General features: G+C 41.8%; 1 protein-coding gene across 8 annotated transcripts in view; it reads right to left on the reverse strand.

Moving 5' to 3' along the window:
* RFX3 (regulatory factor X3) overlaps positions 1-21,539 on the reverse strand; it is a 436,417-nt gene that overhangs the window by 385,438 nt on the left and 29,440 nt on the right. The window lies entirely within an intron of this gene.

Below are 21,539 nucleotides of genomic sequence, written 5' to 3' on the forward strand. Positions count from 1 at the left end.
GTGTATAAATGACACTAGTCAACCAAAAATGTAATAGACAATCCAAAGAAAAAATGAAAACTACTTTATTACATACGTAGTAGCATAGTTATTAAGGTTGAAGGAAGACTTTAAGTCCATCTAGTTCAACCCATAGCCTAACCTAACATGCCCTAACATGTTGATCCAGAGGAAGGCAATAAAAAACCCATGTGGCAAAGAGTAAGCTCTACATTGGGGAAAAAAATTCCTTCCCGACTCCACATACGGCAATCAGACTAGTTCCCTGGATCAACGCCCTATCAAGGAATCTAGTGTATATACCCTGTAACATTCTACTTTCCCAGAAAGGTATCCAGTCCCCTCTTAAATTTAAGTAATGAATCACTCATTACAACATCATACGGCAGAGAGTTCCATAGTCTCACTGCTCTTACAGTAAAGAATCCTGTTATTATGCTTAAACCTTCTTTCCTCCAGACGTAGTGGATGCCCCCTTGTCCCTGTCTCAGGTCTTCGTGTAAAAAGGTCATCAGAAAGGTCTTTGTACTGTCCCTTCATATATTTATACATTAACATAAGATCACTCCTTAGTCTTCCTTTTTCCAAACTAAATAGCCCCAAGTGTAATAACCTATCTTGGTATTGCAGACCCCCCAGTCCTCTAATAACCTTGGTCGCTCTTCTCTGCACCCGCTCTAGTTCAGCTATGTCTTTCTTATACACCGGAGACCAGAACTGTGCACAGTATTCTAAGTGTGGTCGAACTAATGACTTGTATAGAGGTAAAATTATGTTCTCCTCATGAGCATCTATGCCTCTTTGCATCTATGCATCCCATTATTTTATTTGGCTTTGTAGCAGCTGCCTGACACTGGCCACTGAATATGAGTTTGTCATCCACCCATACACCCAGGTCTTTTTCATTGACAGTTTTGCCCAGTTTTTTACAATTAAAGGGAACCTGTCACCAGAATTTGGCAGGACCGGTTTTCGGTCATATAGGTGGAGTTTTCGGGTGTTTGATTCACCCTTTCCTTACCCGCTGGCTGCATGCTGGCCGCAATATTGGATTGAAGTTCATTCTCTGTCTTCCGTAGTACACACCTGCGCAAGGCAAGATTGCTACTACGGAGGACATAGAATGAACTTAAATCCAATATTGCGGCCAGCATGCAGCAATACGTGCAAAAAACGTATCATATGGGCATGAATAAGATCCTGCGTGATCGAAACGCGTTGCCTACATTCATGTAACCACCGGTGTCCTTAGTAACCTGTAAGGATGTCCTTTTAAATGAAGATGGACTAATAAAGATTTTCACCATTTTTTGAGCTGGAGTTTCCACGTTTTAGAGTATTTTTGACCTCGCTGTGCTCTTTTTGTGTCTTAGATAAAAAATAACCTAGACATGTTTAGTGTCTATGAACTCGTAATGATGTGGAGAATCATAATGGCAGGTCAGTTCTAGCATTTAGTGAACCTAGTAAAAAATCCAAACAAAAAACAAGTGTGGGATTGCATTTTTTTGCAATTTCAACACACTTGGAATTTTTTTCCTGTTTTCTAGTACAGGGGTCCCCAACTCCAGTCCTCAAGGCCCACCAACAGGTCATGTTTTCAGGATTTCCTTTGCATTGCACAGGTGATGCAATTATTACCTGGGCAAGACTAAGGAAATCCTGAAAACATGACATGTTGGTGGGCCTTGAGGACTGGAGTTGGGGGACCCCTGTTCTAGTACAAGACATGGTAAAACCAATGATGTCTTTCAAAAGTACAACTCGTTCTGCAAAAAAATAAGCCCTCACATGGCCATATTGATGGAAAAATAAAAAAGTAATGGCTCTGGGAAGGAGGGGAGCGAAAAACGAAAATGCAAAAATGAAAAAGGGCTGCGGCGTGAATGGGTTAAGATTGCTAATGATAATCCATCCATATACAGTACACAAAAAATAATAAATCGTACCAAGGCAATACAAACACCAAGTTGTTTTTTTTTTTGCCCCTTTCTTGATCAATAATAATAAAAAAATGTATAGGAGAAATTGCTATGTCTGTGACCAGCTTAAAGTTAATATCTATCAATCAAGCTATGGCTCAAACTCACTCATAATGAAATAAATGAAATTCATGGAAAACAAACAGTATTTTCTTTCTGTCTGAATTCAGCCTGCAGATGTTGTGATAGCATAGGGTTTTTATAAATGTCACCAACCGAGTTACAACTACATATGTTGTGCTGTTTACTCTGTACGGGGAAGGACCTACACCTGGTGTTAATAGTCAATGATTAATTTATTCTGAAATCTCGGCTGTTGGTAAAGCTCACTCAGCATGTAAACTGGATGAGGCACAAGATGACAAAAACAATATCATGTTGTTCCCAGAGTAATGAAAAATTGCAATTAATTGGAAGGATTTTTTATCGCATGCATCCTTATAATTGTTTTAAAAAAATTAATATCTGAATAAGTTGCTGGTTTGATAATTACTTGAAATCCTATGCCTATAATCGGTAAATGGACAGAGTTCAGAAAAAAGTACAAAATAACCGTAAAAAGCTTTAGGGTGTGTTCACAAGCAGCATTTTTTGCCGTGTTTTTATGCAGCTCATTTGGGTGCGTAAAATAGCCAGTGTAGTCAAATGCATAAAATACGCAGCGTTTTACAGTATCAGCATAACCAGAAATGTCTGAAATGTCATGCACAAGCAGGGGTTTTTCAAGGCGTATTTTGAGACCTTTTGCATTCTTGCCAAGACTCAGTATGTTAATTCTTTCAGCGTTTTAACAGCAATTTTCAAAGGAATGGGTGAAAAAAGGTGCAAAAATGTATGTAAAAATGCAACAAAAATTACGTACTACACGCCACCTCTGTTCCACCACCCTGGCTTTGGTTGCAGAAAAAAGCGTGGTAAACGTCACTTGTGAACACACACCCTATGGGTTGACAGGGGGCCACAATGCACACAATAGCTGTCAGTCTCCAGACCCGAGCATGACAGCTTCATATATGCCGTGGCCAGACCAGATCTGATGATCAGACCCGTAGAAGCGCAGGAGCGCGAAACGGCTGTCGTCTCTTGGAACCACAGGTTCTCCCTGTCATATCCTGCTATTTTTATGTGAAGCCACAATAAAGAATGGACATTTTGCACGTATGGTGAGTGCTCTTCTTTCTTATAGACTTTATACACTTATCAAATGGATACTGTCCGATTTTTACACACTGATCTCCTTTGAAAAGTCGGCAATTCATGTGCCGAGTACAATATAATCACAGCGTGACAGGTTAGAATAGAAGATATATATATATATATATATACAGTGGGGCAAAAAAGTATTTAGTCAGTCAGCAATAGTGCAAGTTCCACCACTTAAAAAGATGAGAGGCGTCTGTAATTTACATCATAGGTAGACCTCAACTATGGGAAACAAACTGAGAAAAAAAAATCCAGAAAATCACATTGTCTGTTTTTTTATCATTTTTTTTGCATATTATGGTGGAAAATAAGTATTTGGTCAGAAACAAACAATCAAGATTTCAGGCTCTCACAGACCTGTAACTTCTTCTTTAAGAGTCTCCTCTTTCCTCCACTCATTACCTGTAGTAATGGCACCTGTTTAAACTTGTTATCAGTATAAAAAGACACCTGTGCACACCCTCAAACAGTCTGACTCCAAACTCCACTATGGTGAAGACCAAAGAGCTGTCAAAGGACACCAGAAACAAAATTGTAGCCCTGCACCAGGCTGGGAAGACTGAATCTGCACTAGCCAACCAGCTTGGAGTGAAGAAATCAACAGTGGGAGCAATAATTAGAAAATGGAAGACATACAAGACCACTGATAATCTCCCTCGATCTGGGGCTCCACGCAAAATCCCACCCCATGGGGTCAGAATGATCACAAGAACGGTGAGCAAAAATCCCAGAACCACGCGGGGGGACCTAGTGAATGAACTGCAGAGAGCTGGGACCAATGTAACAAGGCCTACCATAAGTAACACACTACGCCACCATGGACTCAGATCCTGCAGTGCCAGACGTGTCCCACTGCTTAAGCCAGTACATGTCCGGGCCCGTCTGAAGTTTGCTAGAGAGCATTTGGATGATCCAGAGGAGTTTTGGGAGAATGTCCTATGGTCTGATGAAACCAAACTGGAACTGTTTGGTAGAAACACAACTTGTCGTGTTTGAAGGAAAAAGAATACTGAGTTGCATCCATCAAACACCATACCTACTGTAAAGCATGGTGGTGGAAACATCATGCTTTGGGGCTGTTTCTCTGCAAAGGGGCCAGGACGACTGATCCGGGTACATGAAAGAATGAATGGGGCCATGTATCGTGAGATTTTGAGTGCAAACCTCCTTCCATCAGCAAGGGCATTGAAGATGAAACGTGGCTGGGTCTTTCAACATGACAATGATCCAAAGCACACCGCCAGGGCAACGAAGGAGTGGCTTCGTAAGAAGCATTTCAAGGTCCTGGAGTGGCCTAGCCAGTCTCCAGATCTCAACCCTATAGAAAACCTTTGGAGGGAGTTGAAAGTCCGTGTTGCCAAGCGAAAAGCCAAAAACATCACTGCTCTAGAGAAGATCTGCATGGAGGAATGGGCCAACATACCAACAACAGTGTGTGGCAACCGTGTGAAGACTTACAGAAAACGTTTGACCTCTGTCATTGCCAACAAAGGATATATTACAAAGTATTGAGATGAAATTTTGTTTCTGACCAAATACTTATTTTCCACCATAATATGCAAATAAAATGTTAAAAAAACAGACAATGTGATTTTCTGGATTTTTTTTTCTCAGTTTGTCTCCCATAGTTAAGGTCTACCTATGATGTAAATTACAGACGCCTCTCATATTTTTAAGTGGTGGAACTTGCACTATTGCTGACTGACTAAATACTTTTTTGCCCCACTGTATATATATATATATATATATATATATATATATACACATAGAATATATAGATATATAGATGTCAGTTACACACACACATACACATATATGTATATATATTACATAGATAGAAGAAAAGCTGGCAATTCATCAGCCGTGTACTTTAAAATCACAGCAGGAGCCGACAGGATAGAATTGATGGATTACATACAGTACATATGCATAAAATAGATGTATATATCACTGACAGCTATATATCTAATTAGTACAGTGTGTGTGCAGCTTACTGTGCATGTATTTAATTAGTAAATTATTATTTTTCTGAAAAAAATGGTGTGGGCTTCCACGTAATTTTCTTAACCAGCAGAGGGAAAGCCGATGGCTGGGGGCAGATGTTTATAGCCTGGGAAGGAGGTAATACACATGGAGCTTCCCAGGCTATTAATATCAGCTCACAGCTGTATACTTAGCCTTCACTGGCTATTAAAATGGGGGACTCCCAAAAAAATGACATAGGGTCCCCCTATAATTAATAACCAACAAAGGCTATGCCGACAGCTGGGGGCTTATATAAATAGCCTAGGGAGGGGCCATGGATACTGCCCTCCCCAGGCTAAAAATATCAGCTCTCAGCTGCCCCAGAAAAGGTGCATCTCTAAGATGTGCCAATTCTGGCACTTAGCCTCACTCTTCCCACTTGCCCTGTAGCGGTGGCAAGTGGGGTGATAGTTGGGGGGTTGATGTCACCTTTGTATTGTCAGGTAACATCAAGCCCCAAGTTTAGTAATGGAGAGGCGCAAATAAGACACCCCAATTACATAATTGTGGAATGCACAAGAACATATTTGCTTATATAGGAAGTAGAATAGTTGATACACTCTTCCCTATCGGGACTCTTTTCTGCATCATGATATTTCATGATACATTTATACAGATTTAACCTTTTTTAAAATGACAAAGTTATGGGAAAAATAGGTACACCTTCTTTGAATCCTATAATCTTATGTATAAGGACTTAAAACAACATCTAGTCCTTAGAAACTCTTAAAATTAAGTAAATACAATATGACAAATTACACTGTCATTATTTATTTTCTCAGAAACTAGCCAAAATGCAAAAGCGGCGCGAAAAATGAAGTACACACAATGAGACAACAATATGTTGTAGAACCACCTTTAGCAGCAATAACTTGAAATAATCAATTTCTGCATGATTTTATCAGTCACTCACATTATGGGAAATCATTTTTGTACAGCTCTCTTAAGGTCCCACCACAGAATCCCATTTGGTTTGAGGTCTGGACTTTGACTGGGTAAATGTAACAACTTGATTATTTTCTGTTTTACCCATTCTGAGGAAGATCATTGTCCTATTGCATGATCCAGTTTCAGCCAAGCTCTAGTTTTTGGATAGTTGGCCTCACATTTCCCTCTAGAATACTTTGGCATACAAAAGAGTTCATGGTCAACTCAGTAACTGCAAGATGCCAATGTCCTCTGACTGCAAAACAAGCCCAAGTCATCATCCTCCACCACCTTGATCGATAGTTGGTAAGTTGGTGTTTATGCTCATTTGCAGTATTTGTTTTTATTTCAAACATGATACAGATCATTATAGCAAAACATCTCCGTCTTGGTTTCATCTGTCGAAAGGATATTGTACCAGAAGTATTTTGGTTTGTTTAACTAAGCTTCAGTGTTCTTTTTCAAAAGAAGAGGCTTTCTCCTCGCTATCCTTCCAAGAAAGCCATACTTGTTTGGTATTTTTCTAATTGTACAGTCATGAATTTAACATGTCTTTAGAATCTGGGCTGTAGCTCTTGGGACTTTTGACATTTTTCTGTGAATTGTGCGCTCTGATCTTGGGGTGAATTTGTTGGGGCTTTTGCCCCTGGGAAGATTGTCAACCGTCTTGAATGTTTTCTACTTGGGAATAATATTTCTCATTGTTATGGGCTCACCTGGGCAGAGTGGATTCTCTAAGTTTCGGGTATGCTGCAGAGACTGAAAACAAAGATGCAGTAGAGCTGACCTTGATGGTTGACAGTAGGATATGTAGGAAGGCAAGAGGAACAGGAAATACCAGATGAAGTAGAGCCAGGTGTGTGGGTACACACAGGAACATTATATATAGACATCTGGGACTAGCAGCAGGTAAATGGTTAATAGAGAAGGCATATGCAATTAGGATCATGCAGCAAACAGATGGTTAATATCAACCAGTATGCAATCAGGAAGTTGCAGCAGGCGATTGCATAATGTCAGAGACATATGCAAACAGATAGTTGCAGCAGACAAATAGTTAATTGCAGGATAGCAGTGATGAATAAGCTAACAGATTACATGTTTCCAGGGATGTGATTATGCAGAGGAATAGTAGTAACCTAGCTTGCATAGACATGGACGTGAACAACACTAGAATATAGTTAGGAAAAGCCCAGTCATAAGATACCTGGAGCAGCAGAGTTCAGAGTGCAATAGCACCAGGATTCACAGGACTGAGCTAGGAAAAAGCTGAAGATTGTTGGATAGCAGGCAGCAGCTTCATGAATAAATGATTAGGCAACCTAAGTGAACTGAATTATGAGGGAAACTCCTGTAATAAACATGGTAGCTGCAAACTGCATTTTCTCAATGCTCAGCTAGCACATGGCTGCAGCCATCCTTAAAAGGTCTTGGGTGATGACATCAGAGGTGTTTACTGACTTACCACAGCAGCTCAGCATGGATAAGCAAAAAAGCACCTAAGCTGGTGAGTAACATTCACTGTAGAATGATTGCCACCACATTGTTTGGATATATCTTTAAAACCCTTTCTAGATTAATGGGTAGCACCAATTGCTTCTGTAAGATCATTAGCAGATGTCTTTCCTGTTAACACACATCTGAATGATCCAGTCCAGCAAACTGCCAAAAACTTCTGCTCTTATAGATGAGGTCTTAATCGATGATGAACAATTAATCAACGTCATTTTCACACACTGCTTCTGAAGTTTTGCTTCGTTTTGGTAAATAAATAACGACATGATGCAGTATATCGTGTGTTATTTTTCAACTGAAGTTGTAACATTTTAGGATTTTCTAACTATTTTATGTTTATTTTATTATGTCCTGATAGGTGAAACCATAGAACATAGAATTCGTAGAGCGTGTACTGTGGAGTTATTCCCACTTAGAAATTAGCATATTTACATTTTTTTCTTTTTCTTTCACAAACAGCAATAAACATTTTGCTTTATTAGCATCTACTGTAGGTCAACGATATTCTTACGGTATTAGGATATGTAAAAATAGTAGCGGTTTGGACCCAGCATATTTCCAAAACGCTGCGTTCTACATTACAAGCACAGTGGATGGGATTTATGCAAATCCCATGCCACGGTGCATCTTTTTAACGCTGCGTAAACTCACCCGTGGTGCGGGTTTCTGAACCTAATCTTCTGCATGTAGCCTTATAATCTTTTGACTTAGCTTTGATTAACTTTTCACACAAAGTTTTGCCATTTTATTCTAAGCTCGCTTGCCATAAAGGTTAAGCTTCCCTCAAAAACATAGTAACATAGTAACATAGTTAGTAAGGCCGAAAAAAGACATTTGTCCATCCAGTTCAGCCTATATTCCATCATAATAAATACCCAGATCTACGTCCTTCTACAGAACCTAATAATTGTATGATACAATATTGTTCTGCTCCAGGAAGACATCCAGGCCTCTCTTGAACCCCTCGACTGAGTTCGCCATCACCACCTCCTCAGGCAAGCAATTCCAGATTCTCACTGGAAAAGGTCATTTCATATGGACAGCTCTTTAGGTTAATCTCATAACAAAACTTTGAACTTCCTTATCTGGAGCCATCCTGTAGATGACTTGGATGGGTGTTTTTAATCCTTACCATCCATGTTGGCAGGTGAAAATTCTCAAAAGTTGCTTACCTTTTCAGAAAACTGTCTTCATAACTAGAGCTATTCAATATTCCTTCTATCTTAAGGTGAGAAAAAGCGATGCCAACATAAAATGCTGACATCTAAATGCTCTACAACAGTGTTCCCTAACTCTGGTCCTCAAGAGCCACCAACAGGTCATGTTTTCAGGATTTCCTTAGTGCACAGGTGATAATTGCATCACCTGCACAGGCAATAATTCCATCTCCTGGGCAATACTAAGGAAATCCTGAAAACATGACCTGTTGGTGGCTCTTGAGGGCCGGACTTTGGGAAGACTGCTCTACAGTATGAATTGTGTCTTAAATGTATGGAGCTGCATACTTTTTGTGCCATATGGATTTCTAGAAATAATAAAAAAATGATATTGTTTTGTGTCATTAAACAGTATACTGCTTTGTAATACACTTTCTTTATCAGTTCTGCACTATCTTCAGAATCTCTGCTGGCAGTGAGTATTGTTCACTTGTATTGGTCAAGCTGAGGCATGCCTCTGGCAAAGGTAATGTGCCACACACTTGTGTGTTCATCACGTGGTCAGACAAATTTGTATTCCCGATTAGTAAATAATACATTGTATGCCCTGGAATTAAATAACTACAATCAGATATGTTAAAAACTTTGAGGAATTCATACAGAAATGTTATTGAAAAATGATATACATTTTAATTAAACATGGAAAATGATGTATATGATGGAACTAGAATGCCCCTCAAAACAACCCTCCACCCCGACATTAACTTTAGGCTGTGTGACACCTGAATGGTGCCTTTCCTGGCTTTCTATCAGTGACGGATGATGATGCTTCGTCTATCCCTCAGAAGAGAAGAAGCAGAGAAGGCATTGATCAGACTTTCCACAACACTCCCTATGCCACTGGAAGAAGAAAATGGCGCCCTAAGGCCTCTATCACACTTCCGTCTTTTAGCTCCTGTCGAAATCCGTCGATGTTTGAAAAAACAGGATCCAGCAAATGTTTCTGCTGGATCCTGTTTTTTCCCATAGATTTATATTAACGATGGATTGTGACGGATGGCCATCCGTTTCATCCATCGTGCACTGGATCCGTCGGAAAATTGCTGTCCGTCGGGCGGAGAAAACGTTTTTTCTGCATGTCGGAAAATCGCTCAGTGACGGGTCCTGCGCTGCCAGTCGTTGGCTATAATGGAAGCCTATGGGCGCAGGATCCGTCACTGACTGAGAAAAGCAGGAATCCAGCGACGGGTTCTGTCTTTTGAAACTGAGCATGCGTGGAAGAATTTCCCGTCAGGGAAATTCTCTCTCGCTCTCTCTCTTTTTACTATTGATGCTGCCTATAGGCAGCATCAATAGTAACAAGATAGAATGCGAAAAATAAAAAAATTTAAAATCGCAATATTCTCACCTTCCGAGTTCCCAGTAATGCATTGCGAAATGACCCAATGATGTCGCGGTCTCGCGAGACCGCTACGTCATCAGAGGTCATTGCACGCAAGGCATTACTGGGAACTCCAGCTATCGGGAGCATCGGAAACGCTGCGCGGGACGCCGGAAGGTAAGAATATTGTGATTTTTTTTTCATTATTTTTAAACCTGGGTTGTGTTGTGTATGCGATTTTGCACCGGAAAACCGCTGCGAAGATGCATACACAACAGGTGCACACAGCCTCGACTGGTCCGTCAGAAAAACGGACCCAGTGCACCCGTTTTTACAATCTGCACAGGATCCGTCATTTCAACATCTGCACCGCAAAAAATGCTGCGGATCCGCAGAGAATCCGCAATGTGTGCACATACCCTTATAAACCTATTAGGTACGTTAGGATTTTTGGAAAAAAAAGGAGAACCAATCCACTACTAAAAGATACAACTTTATTATAATTTAAACAAGACACATATGCGATCAGAACCTGTTAGGAGTAATTACATGATAGATGTTGAATGATGAGGAGAAAAAAATGACCATCACCCAGACGTGATAGAGACCAGTGCAGACCCAAATGTAAAAGGACAAGGGTAAACATGCCACACAAACAGTCGCTGACTGCTTTATCATTAATCCACTATGGGACTCAGAGACTTGCAATCCCCCACTGAGAAGCAGCAGAGAGCGGTTCGGTGGTAAGTTGCTAATAAGGTATAACCTGCATGTGTTTGCACAATGCACCCTCTGCAGACAATGACAGCGGTCAAAAAGAACCGCTGGAGGGGGGCACTGATGCAAGGTGCATGAATGCAATATCGCAATAATATCAAATTAACATTTACCCATTGTAGTAGCAGCACGGGAGCACCGGTCAACCCTGACGTACGTTTCACAAACACACAAGTTTGCTTCCTCAGGAGGGCATTAGGATTTTTACATTTTGTTTTATTGCGTTTTTCCATATGTTTTTGACATGTGTTTTTATCACTCTGACAGAGTTTGAGCGGAGTGTCATCAGCATAATCGGCCCGATTCTCTTTCATGAGAGAATAGACGCCGTGTGACCCCAGCCTTACATCACATTAACACTGAGTATTTGGAGAGTTTTTACCTCAGTATGTGTAAGCCAAAAGCAGGAGTGGGTGATAAATACAGAAGTGGTGCATATGTTTCTATTATACTTTCCCTCTAATTGTTCCATTCCTCTCCTGGCTTTGACTTACAAATACTGAGGTAAAATACTGACCAAATACTGAAAGTGGCCTAATAGTTAAAATCAACCAGTAGTGTTAGAAAAAGTCACAGTGTAGCCCAAGCCTTAGGCCGGAGTCACACTACAGCGAGATACGGCCGAGTCTCGCAGGTTAAAACCAAGCTCTGGCACTCCGGAGCGGAGCGGGCAGCTCCATGTATTGCTGTACGGCCGCACGCTCTGCTCCGGAGTGCCGATGCCAGAGCTTGGTTTTAACCAGCAAGACTCAGCCGTATCTCGCTGTGTGTGATCCCGGGCCTTAATGTCATGGATGGAGACTCACTTCAAGGCTAACTAGAGAATTTCAAGGGATCCATCAAAGATCATGGTAAAAATGTTTAATTGTATTCTGAAACTACATTACATTGTATGTAAAATGTATGTTTAATTGTATTCTGAAACTAAAGTATAGAAGGGCTAAATAATCAGTAAAACTCCAAAATGCACACACAACATCCGTGGCAATACGTGGAAAATCATAATAGAATGTGAAATACCCACGCCTCCGTATGTACATACATGGATAGTCCTAAGTGGACAAATCAGAAAATACAATCAGAAACAAAGAAGAACACCCGAAATACGTCCAGTGATAAAAAACAAAACCAAAATTTATTTAAACATCAATACAAATATAATAGTAGGGTGGGGACAATACCAGAACTTGAGGGGCACATCGAAGGGACAAACAAGCTGCAGGATATTTAATAAAAATATTAAATATTAGATAAAATGAATTAAATAGGAAACGGCAGTGGAAATGTGCTAAAATTGGCTAAATGGCAATAATGCCAGATATGCTGCCACTCAAAAGAGGGGTACAATAAAGGTGCATGACAAAAGCACGGGTCCGGGCGCATCCTAGGGACTCTGCAGCGTGCTTTAACGGTATCTATTTGGAGATTTTGTTTGGGCAGCATATATTTACATGTGTCATTGGATTGTCCAGCGATTGTGCTGGTTTCCCTCCTTTTCTCTGCTCCATTAAGCATATACACCTTAGAATTATTTTTCGTACTGTATACCTTGCACATGTCACTTCTGTCAAGCACCTTTAAAGTATAGAAGGGTCTGAAGAATTAAAGTCTCCATTGACTGCAGAACACTTTGTTTTTTCTTTTTTTCATTGGTGCTGTACAAGTACTGATTTCAGGGAGGTAGAGATGCATTATTATTAACATGATGTATGCTCATCTTTAGCACCAAAGAGTATGATATGTATTAAAAAGGAAATTAGTAAAACGTAAAGTTAAGAAGATTTTCATTATTTTTGCCCTATATTGTAAGTACGGTAACTCATTTATTTGAATATATTTGTCTACGCTTGATTTTATAGAGACAATATAGGCACTTAAACAGCACCACACTTGTCCATGGTGCATTATACAGGGTCATATGTGTCCTCTTGTTAACGACAGGTGATAAGAGAAAGTCAGGGCTAATGTGAATTAAAACGTGAAGATAAGGCACACAGCATTTTCTGTTAAATGTGTCCTCAGTGCCTGGGAAAATAATTAGCTGTGTACAGAGATCTTGATAATGACAAAAGCATAGCATGCCACCTGCCTTGGACAACCCCTTGTGAGCCTCTAGAAGTCCCAGCACAATGTATTAGAAATGAAAGTGACACCTGTTTAAAGCCACCATCTGTCCTTCCTTAGATCCTTACAAGGGTTTCCATTCACCTGATAAAATGACCCGCAATCTCCCATACCCTAACTCCACAAATTCAAAATACGGTATATAAAGATGTGGTTTAGAAAACAAAAAGGTCCAAAACAGACATTAATAGGACCAGCTACTTCTCTGATCGATCTGCCTGTATGTAGGAAATCTACCAATACGCCATCAGTCACCTAGGAGGGAAATCTAAAATATTGCAGTAACCCAGCTTTGGGGCAATTAACAGAAGTCAGCATTTCAATTAAAACATGGCTCCCACCACTTTCCATATCATAATTGATATTGCACAACAAGATGTTTATTTCTGCCCTTTTTGTTTTAAAATTAAAATATAGTCGAAAATAAATATAAAAATATGGATAAAAATATGGATAAAAATATAGAACGATTGATATTGTTGTCATTTCTGATCACGTTGACCTTAACATGAAAAAAAAAAAAAGTATCAAAAATCTCATGCTGGCCCATTGACTAATAGCCCATTAATTTCATCCGATAATCAGTGAACAAATAATCATTCCCAATAATCTGCTGGTGTAAACACATCAGCAGTCCCCCAAAGACTAGAAAAGCATTTGTTTGTTGGGCGAATTGATTTTTATGCATGCATAAAAATCATTACGATCGATGTACTGTATATGGTCACAGAACGATCGTAGTAGGAATAGTCCTGTTTCCATCACTACTCGCTGGTCTGTGCAAGAAAGCTGGAAAATGAAAGCTGAGTGATTTTAATAGAGTCGATCGGCACTTGTTACTGGCCTGAAATCGGACAGTGTAATTGGGCTGTAAGGCCACGTTCACACTGTCAGTATGTCAAATCAGTATTTGTGAGCCAAAACCAGGAGAGGAACAATCAGAGGAAAAGTAGAATAGAAACATGTCACCACTTCTGTATTTATCACCCACTCCTGGTTTTGGCTAACCAATACTGATGTAAAATACTGACCAAATACTGAACGTGCATATCTCTATTTTTAGGAAATGATAAGCACATAAATACCCTATATGTCTGTCTTTTTTTGGGACTATTAGCCAGGGTGGATTTGATTTAAATCTAACTGATTTAAATCACGATTTAACCCCTTCATGACCCAGCCTATTTTGACCTTAATGACCTGGCCGTTTTTTGCAATTCTGACCAGTGTCCCTTTATGAGGTAATAACTCAGGAACGCTTCAACGGATCCTAGCGGTTCTGAGATTGTTTTTTCGTGACATATTGGGCTTCATGTTAGTGGTAAATTTAGGTCAATAAATTCTGCGTTTATTTGTGATAAAAACGGAAATTTGGCGAAAATTTTGAAAATTTCGCAATTTTCACATTTTGAATTTTTATTCTGTTAAACCAGAGAGTTATGTGACACAAAATAGTTAATAAATAACATTTCCCACATGTCTACTTTACACCAGCACAATTTTGGAAACAACATTTTTTTTTGCTAGGAAGTTATAAGAGTTAAAATTTGACCAGCGATTTCTCATTTTTACAACGAAATTTACAAAACCATTTTTTTTAGGGACCACCTCACATTTGAAGTCAGTTTGAGGGGTCTATATGGATGAAAATACCCAAAAGTGACACCATTCTAAAAAATGCACCCCTCAAGGTGCTCAAAACCACATTCAAGAAGTTTTTTAACCCTTCAGGTGCTTCACAGCAGCAGAAGCAACATGGAAGGAAAAAATGAACATTTAACTTTTTAGTCACAAAAATTATCTTTTAGCAACATTTTTTTTATTTTCCCAATGGTACAAGGAGAAACTGAACCACGAAAGTTGTTGTCCAATTTGTCCTGAGTACGCTGATACCTCATATGTGGGGGTAAACCACTGTTTGGGCGCACGGCAGGGCTTGGAAGGGAAGGAGCGCCATTTGACTTTTTGAATGAAAAATTGGCTCCACTCTTTAGCGGACACCATGTCACGTTTGGAGAGCCCCCGTGTGCCTAAAAATTGGAGCTCCCCCACACGTGACCCCATTTTGGAAACTAGACGCCCCAAGGAACTTATCTAGATGCATAGTGAGAACTTTGAACCCCCGGGGGCTTCACAAATTGATCCGTAAAAATGAAAAAGTACTTTTTTTTCACAAAAAAATTCTTTTAGCCTCAATTTTTTTCATTTTCACATGGGCAACAGGATAAAATGGATCCTAAAATTTGTTGGGCAATTTCTCATGAGTACACCGATACCTCACATGTGGAGGTAAACCACTGTTTGGGCACATGGTAAGGTTCGGAAGGGAAGGAGCGCCATTTGACTCTTTGAATGAAAAATTATCTCCATTGTTAGCGGACACCATGTCGTGTTTGGAGAGCCCCCGTGTGCCTAAACATTGGAGCTCCCCCACAAATAACCCCATTTTGGAAACTAGACCCCCCAAGGAACTTATCTAGATGCATATTGAGCACTTTAAACCCTCAGGTGCTTCACAAATTGATCTGTAAAAATGAAAAAGTACTTTTTTTTTCACAAAAAAATTCTTTTCGCCTCAGTTTTTCATTTTCACATGGGCAATAGGATAAAATGAATCCTAAAATTTGTTGGGCAATTTCTCCCGAGTACGCCGATACCTCATATGTGGGGGTAAACCACTGTTTGGGCACACGGCAGGGCTCGGAAGGGAAGGCGCGCCATTTGACTTTTTGAATGGAAAATTAGCTCCAATTGTTAGCGGACACCATGTCGCGTTTAGAGAGCCCCTGTGTGCCTATGCATTGGAGCTCCCCCACAAGTGACCCCATTTTGGAAACTAGACCCCCCAAGGAACTTATCTAGATGCATATTGAGCACTTTAAACCCCCAGGTGCTTCACAGAAGTTTATAATGCAGAGCCATGAAAATAAAAAATAATTTTTCTTTCCTCAAAAATGATTTTTAGCCTGGAATTTCCTATTTTGCCAAGGGTAATAGGAGAAATTGGACCGCAAATGTTGTTGTCCAGTTTGTCCTGAGTACGCTGATACCCCATATGTGGGGGTAAACCACTGTTTGGGCGCACGGCAGGGCTCGGAAGGGAAGGCACGCCAATTGGCTTTTTAAATGGAAAATTAGCTCCAATCATTAGCGGACACCATGTCACGTTTGGAGAGCCCCTGTGTGCCTAAACATTGGAGATCCCCCACATATGACCCCATTTTGGAAACTAGACCCCCAAAGGAACTAATCTAGATGTGTGGTGAGGACTTTGAACTTCCAAGTGCTTCACAGAAGTTTATAACGCAGAGCCATGAAAATAAAATAAAAATTTTATTTTCTCTAAAATGATTTTTTAGCCTGCAATTTATTATTTTCCCAAGGGTAACAGGAGAAATTTGACCCCAAAAGTTGTTGTACAGTTTCTCCTGAGTACGCTGATACCCCATATGTGGGGGTAAACCACAGTTTGGGCACATGTCGGGGCTCGGAAGTCAAGTAGTGACATTTTGAAATGCAGACTTTGATGGAATGCTCTGCGGGCGTTACGTTGCGTTTGCAGAGCCCCTGATGTGGCTAAACAGTAGAAACCCCCCACAAGTGACCCCATTTTAGAAACTAGACCCCGAAAGGAACTTATCTAGATGTGAGGTGAGCACTTTGAACCCCCAAGTGCTTCACAGAAGTTTATAACACAGAGCAGTGAAAATAATAAATACGTTTTCTTTCCTCAAAAATAATTTTTTAGCCCAGAATTTTTTATTTTCCCAAGGGTTACAGGAGAAATTGGACCCCAAAAGTTGTTGTCCAGTTTCTCCTGAGTACGCTGATACCCCATATGTGGGGGTAAACCACTGTTTGGGCACACGTCGGGGCTCAGAAGGGAAGTAGTGACTTTTGAAATGCAGACTTTGATGGAATGGTCTGCGGGCGTCACGTTGCGTTTGCAGAGCCCCTGGTGTGCCTAAACAGTAGAAACCCCCCACAAGTGACCCCATTTTGGAAACTAGACCCCCCAAGGAACTTATCTAGATATGTGGTGAGCACTTTGAACCCCCAAGTGCTTCACAGACGTTTACAACGCAGAGCCGTGAAAATAAAAAATCATTTTTCTTTCCTCAAAAATGATGTTTTAGCAAGCAATTTTTTATTTTCTCAAGGGTAACAGGAGAAATTGGACCCCAGTAATTGTTGCCCAGTTTGTCCTGAGTACGCTGATACCCCATATGTGGGGGTAAACCACTGTTTGGGCACATGTCGGGGCTCGGAAGTCAAGTAGTGACGTTTTGAAATGCAGACTTTGATGGAATGGTCTGCGGGCGTCACGTTGCGTTTGCAGAGCCCCTGGTGTGCCTAAACAGTAGAAACCCCCCACAAGTGACCCCATTTTGGAAACTAGACCCCCCAAGGAACTTATCTAGATATGTGGTGAGCACTTTGAACCCCCAAGTGCTTCACAGACGTTTACAACGCAGAGCCGTGAAAATAAAAAATCATTTTACTTTCCTCAAAAATGATGTTTTAGCAAGCAATTTTTTATTTTCTCAAGGGTAACAGGAGAAATTGGACCCCAGTAATTGTTGCCCAGTTTGTCCTGAGTACACTGATACCCCATATGTGGGGGTAAACCACTGTTTGGGCACACGTCGGGGCTCGGAAGGGAAGGAGCACCATTTGACTTTTTGAATAAAAGATTGGCTGGAATCAATGGTGGCGCCATGTTGCGTTTGGAGACCCCCTGATGTGCCTAAACAGTGGAAACCCCTCAATTCTTACGCCAACACACCCCTAACCCTTATCCCAACTGTAGCCGTAACCCTAACCACAACCCTAACCGCAACACACCCCTAACCACAACCCTAACCCCAACACACCCCTAACCCTAACCACAACCCTAATTCCAACCCAACCCTAACCCTAAGGCTATGTACCCACGTTGCGGATTCGTGTGAGATTTTTCCGCACCATTTTTGAAAAATCCGCGGGTAAAAGGCACTGCGTTTTACCTGCGGATTTACTGCGGATTTCACCTGCGGATTCCTATTGAGGAATAGGTGTAAAACGCTGCGGAATCCGCACAAAGAATTGACATGCTGCGGAAAATACAACGCAGCGTTTCCGTGCGGTATTTTCCGCACCATGGGCACAGCGGATTTGGTTTTCCATAGGTTTACATGGTACTGTAAACCTGATGGAACACTGCTGCGGATCCGTAGCGGCCAATCCGCTGCGGATCCGCAGCCAAATCCGCACCGTGTGCACATAGCCTAATTCTAAAGGTATGTGCACACGCTTTGGAAAACGCTGCGGATCCGCAGCAGTTTCCCATGAGTTTACATTTCAATGTAAACCTATGGGAAACAAAAATCGCTGTACACATGCTGCGGAAAAACTGCACGGAAACGCAGCGGTTTACATTCCGCAGCATGTCACTTCTTTCTGCGGATTCCACAGCGGTTTTACAACTGCTCCAATAGAAAATCGCAGTTGTAAAACCGCAGTGAAATGCGCAGAAAAACCGCGGTAAATCTGCCATAAATCCGCAGCGGTTTAGCACTGCGGATTTATCAAATCCGCTGCAGAAAAATCCGCAGAGGACCAGAATACGTGTGCACATACCGAAACCCTAACCCTAACCCTACCCCTAACCCTACCCCTACCCCTACCCCTAACCCTAACCCTACCCCTAACCCTAACCCTACCCCTAACCCTACCCCTACCCCTACCCCTAACCCTACCCCTAACCCTAACCCTAACCCTAGTTCTAACTCCAACCTTAGTGAAAAAAAAAAAAAATTCTTTATTTTATTATTGTCCCTATCTATGGGGGACAAATGGGGGGGTCATTTACTGTTTTTTTATTTTGACCACTGTGATAGATTATATCACAGTGATCAAAATTCACATTGGAACGAATCTGCCGGCCGGCAGATTCGGCGGGCGCACTGCGCATGCGCCCGCCATTTTGGAACATGGCGGCGCTCGGGGAAGAAGACTGACGGACCTCGCCAGGATCGGTAAGTATAAGGGGGGGAGATCAGGGCACAGGGGGGGGAGATCAGGGCACGGGGGGGCGTCGGAGCACGGGGGGGGAGGGATCGGAGCATGGGGGAGAGTGATCGGTGTGCGGGCGGGTGGATCGGTGTGCAGGGGGGGGGGGATCGGTGTGCAGGGGGGGTGGTTCGGAGCACGGGGGGGGATCGGAGTGCGGGGGGGTTTGATTGGAGCACGGGGGGGTGTGATTGGAGCACGGGGGAGCGGACAGGAGGACGGGGGAGCGGAGCACAGGACGGAGGGGAGCGGACCACCGATCGGGGGGCTGGGGGGGCGATCGGAGGGGTGGGGTGGGGGCACATTAGTATTTCCAGCCATGGCCGATGATATTGCAGCATCGGCCATGGCTGGATTGTAATATTTCACCATTTTTTTAGGTGAAATATTACAAATCGCTCTGATTGGCAGTTTCACTTTCAACAGCCAATCAGAGCGATCGTAGCCACGAGTGGGTGAAGCCACCCCCCCTGGGCTAAACTACCACTCCCCCTGTCCCTGCAGATCGGGTGAAATGGGAGTTAACCCTTTCACCCGGCCTGCAGGGACGCGATCTTTCTGTGACACAGCATATGCGTCACAGGTCGGATTGGCACCGACTTTCATGACGCATACGCTGTGTCACAGGTCGGGAAGGGGTTAAATCACGATTTAAATCACTAGTGAGTAAGGCTTGATCAGTGATTTAAATCAAAGTTTCTACCTAACTGAATTTGACTCCGCAGAGGTCCCAGCCTCTTCTTCACGGCAAAAATGTTACAACATGAACAGAGTTGAGAAAAAGACCTTAATCCTATTGTTCTACAAACCTATGAATACAGAATCAACCCCTTCAGTGCCAAGTCCAAGAAGTTAGACAATATGTTTCTGATTGTTTGGAGTGGAATAGATCTGCACAACACAAGAAGAATGTGAATCTAAGTGTGAGGAGGAGGAAGGGCAAGCAGACATGAAAATGAAAGTGAAACTTTGAGCACAATACTGCAGCATAGCCACAGACAGACAAGTCTGGATCTGTTTGTGTGTACGATCTGGCATTCGCGCCACCAGGCCTTGCATCTCTTTGTTGCATCGTTTGCATTTTGCACGCATGCCTGCCTTACCGATAGGCGAAGGAGCTTCATTAAAATATTCCCAAACTGGGTCTCTTTTACGGCCTGCTGCCATTATAAGGAAAGAATGTAATAAACCTCAGATCGTACACACAAACAGATCCAGACTTGTCTGTCTGTGGCTATGCTGCAGTATTGTGCTCAAAGTTTCACTTTCATTTTCTTGTCTGCTTGCCCTTCCTCCTCCTCACACTTAGATTCACATTCTTCTTGTGTTGTGCAGGTCTATTCCACTCCAAACAATCAGAAACATATTGTCTAACTTCTTGGACTTGGCACTGAAGGGGTTGATTCTGTATTCATAGGTTTGTAGAACAATAGGATTAAGGTCTTTTTCTCAACTCTGTTCATGTTGTAACATTTTTGCTGTGAAGAAGAGGCTGGGACCTCTGCGGAGTCAAATTCAGTTTTGAGAACTGCCTAAGTAAAGCGAGCGTCTGTAATAATATAGGAGAGAAACTGCCCACTAATCGTACAGAAACCTCTGGAAGAGCATGGCATTGTGAATGTTACACATATACAGCCTTTATTCTACTGAGTTAAACAACTCAGCTTTATCTCATGATGGAAGAACCTTTGGATGGTAAAATATTTTCCTCAAAAAGCAGTTTATTGAAAAAAATCCGATTTAAATAAAAAAAATCCGATTTAAAAAAAAAAAAAACATTGATTTTTATCCACCCTGCTATTAGCCATGGTGCTTCCATTTCAGACCTTGGCACAGTATCTGCAAATAACCTTCAAATCCCATAGAAACTATATATTTGGAAATGGCACTAATAGCAAGTCCCCAATATACAAATTGGATCCTCCAGATCGTAGCCGGGAAAACAAAGACAGTCTGTGACCGGTTGCCGTGGGCGAATGCACCTCCGTGTACGCTGAGGGTGCCAGGCCTTTTTGGCTCCACTTGGCCCTATGTTGCCTCACACAGGTTGAGCTCTGTAGAGCTCAAAACTTACACAGCCAACCCTCTGTTGCAGGGTTTTTTACAAAAGAACCTGTGGCTGTCGGCCACATGGAAAACCCGGTGCCAGGGAGGGAAAGGACTGCCCCACTACCATCCTGTAGTCCATTTAAAAAATAAAAGCCCATAGCAGGTTTTCTTAAATCTGCTTTGGACAAATAACTTGTCCAAGATCAACACTTACTTCTATGCTGCATTGCAATTACAGCTATGCCTGAGACTGCAATGCACTCCCGCGACCTCCATATGCTTCTCTGCACATCCTGGGGGACACATAGCGACCCTCGCATATAACCCTGGTCACTGCATCACACAAGC

The sequence above is a fragment of the Ranitomeya imitator genome, chromosome 1 (assembly GCF_032444005.1).
Source record: "Ranitomeya imitator isolate aRanImi1 chromosome 1, aRanImi1.pri, whole genome shotgun sequence".
Classification (NCBI taxonomy): Eukaryota; Metazoa; Chordata; class Amphibia; order Anura; family Dendrobatidae; genus Ranitomeya; species Ranitomeya imitator.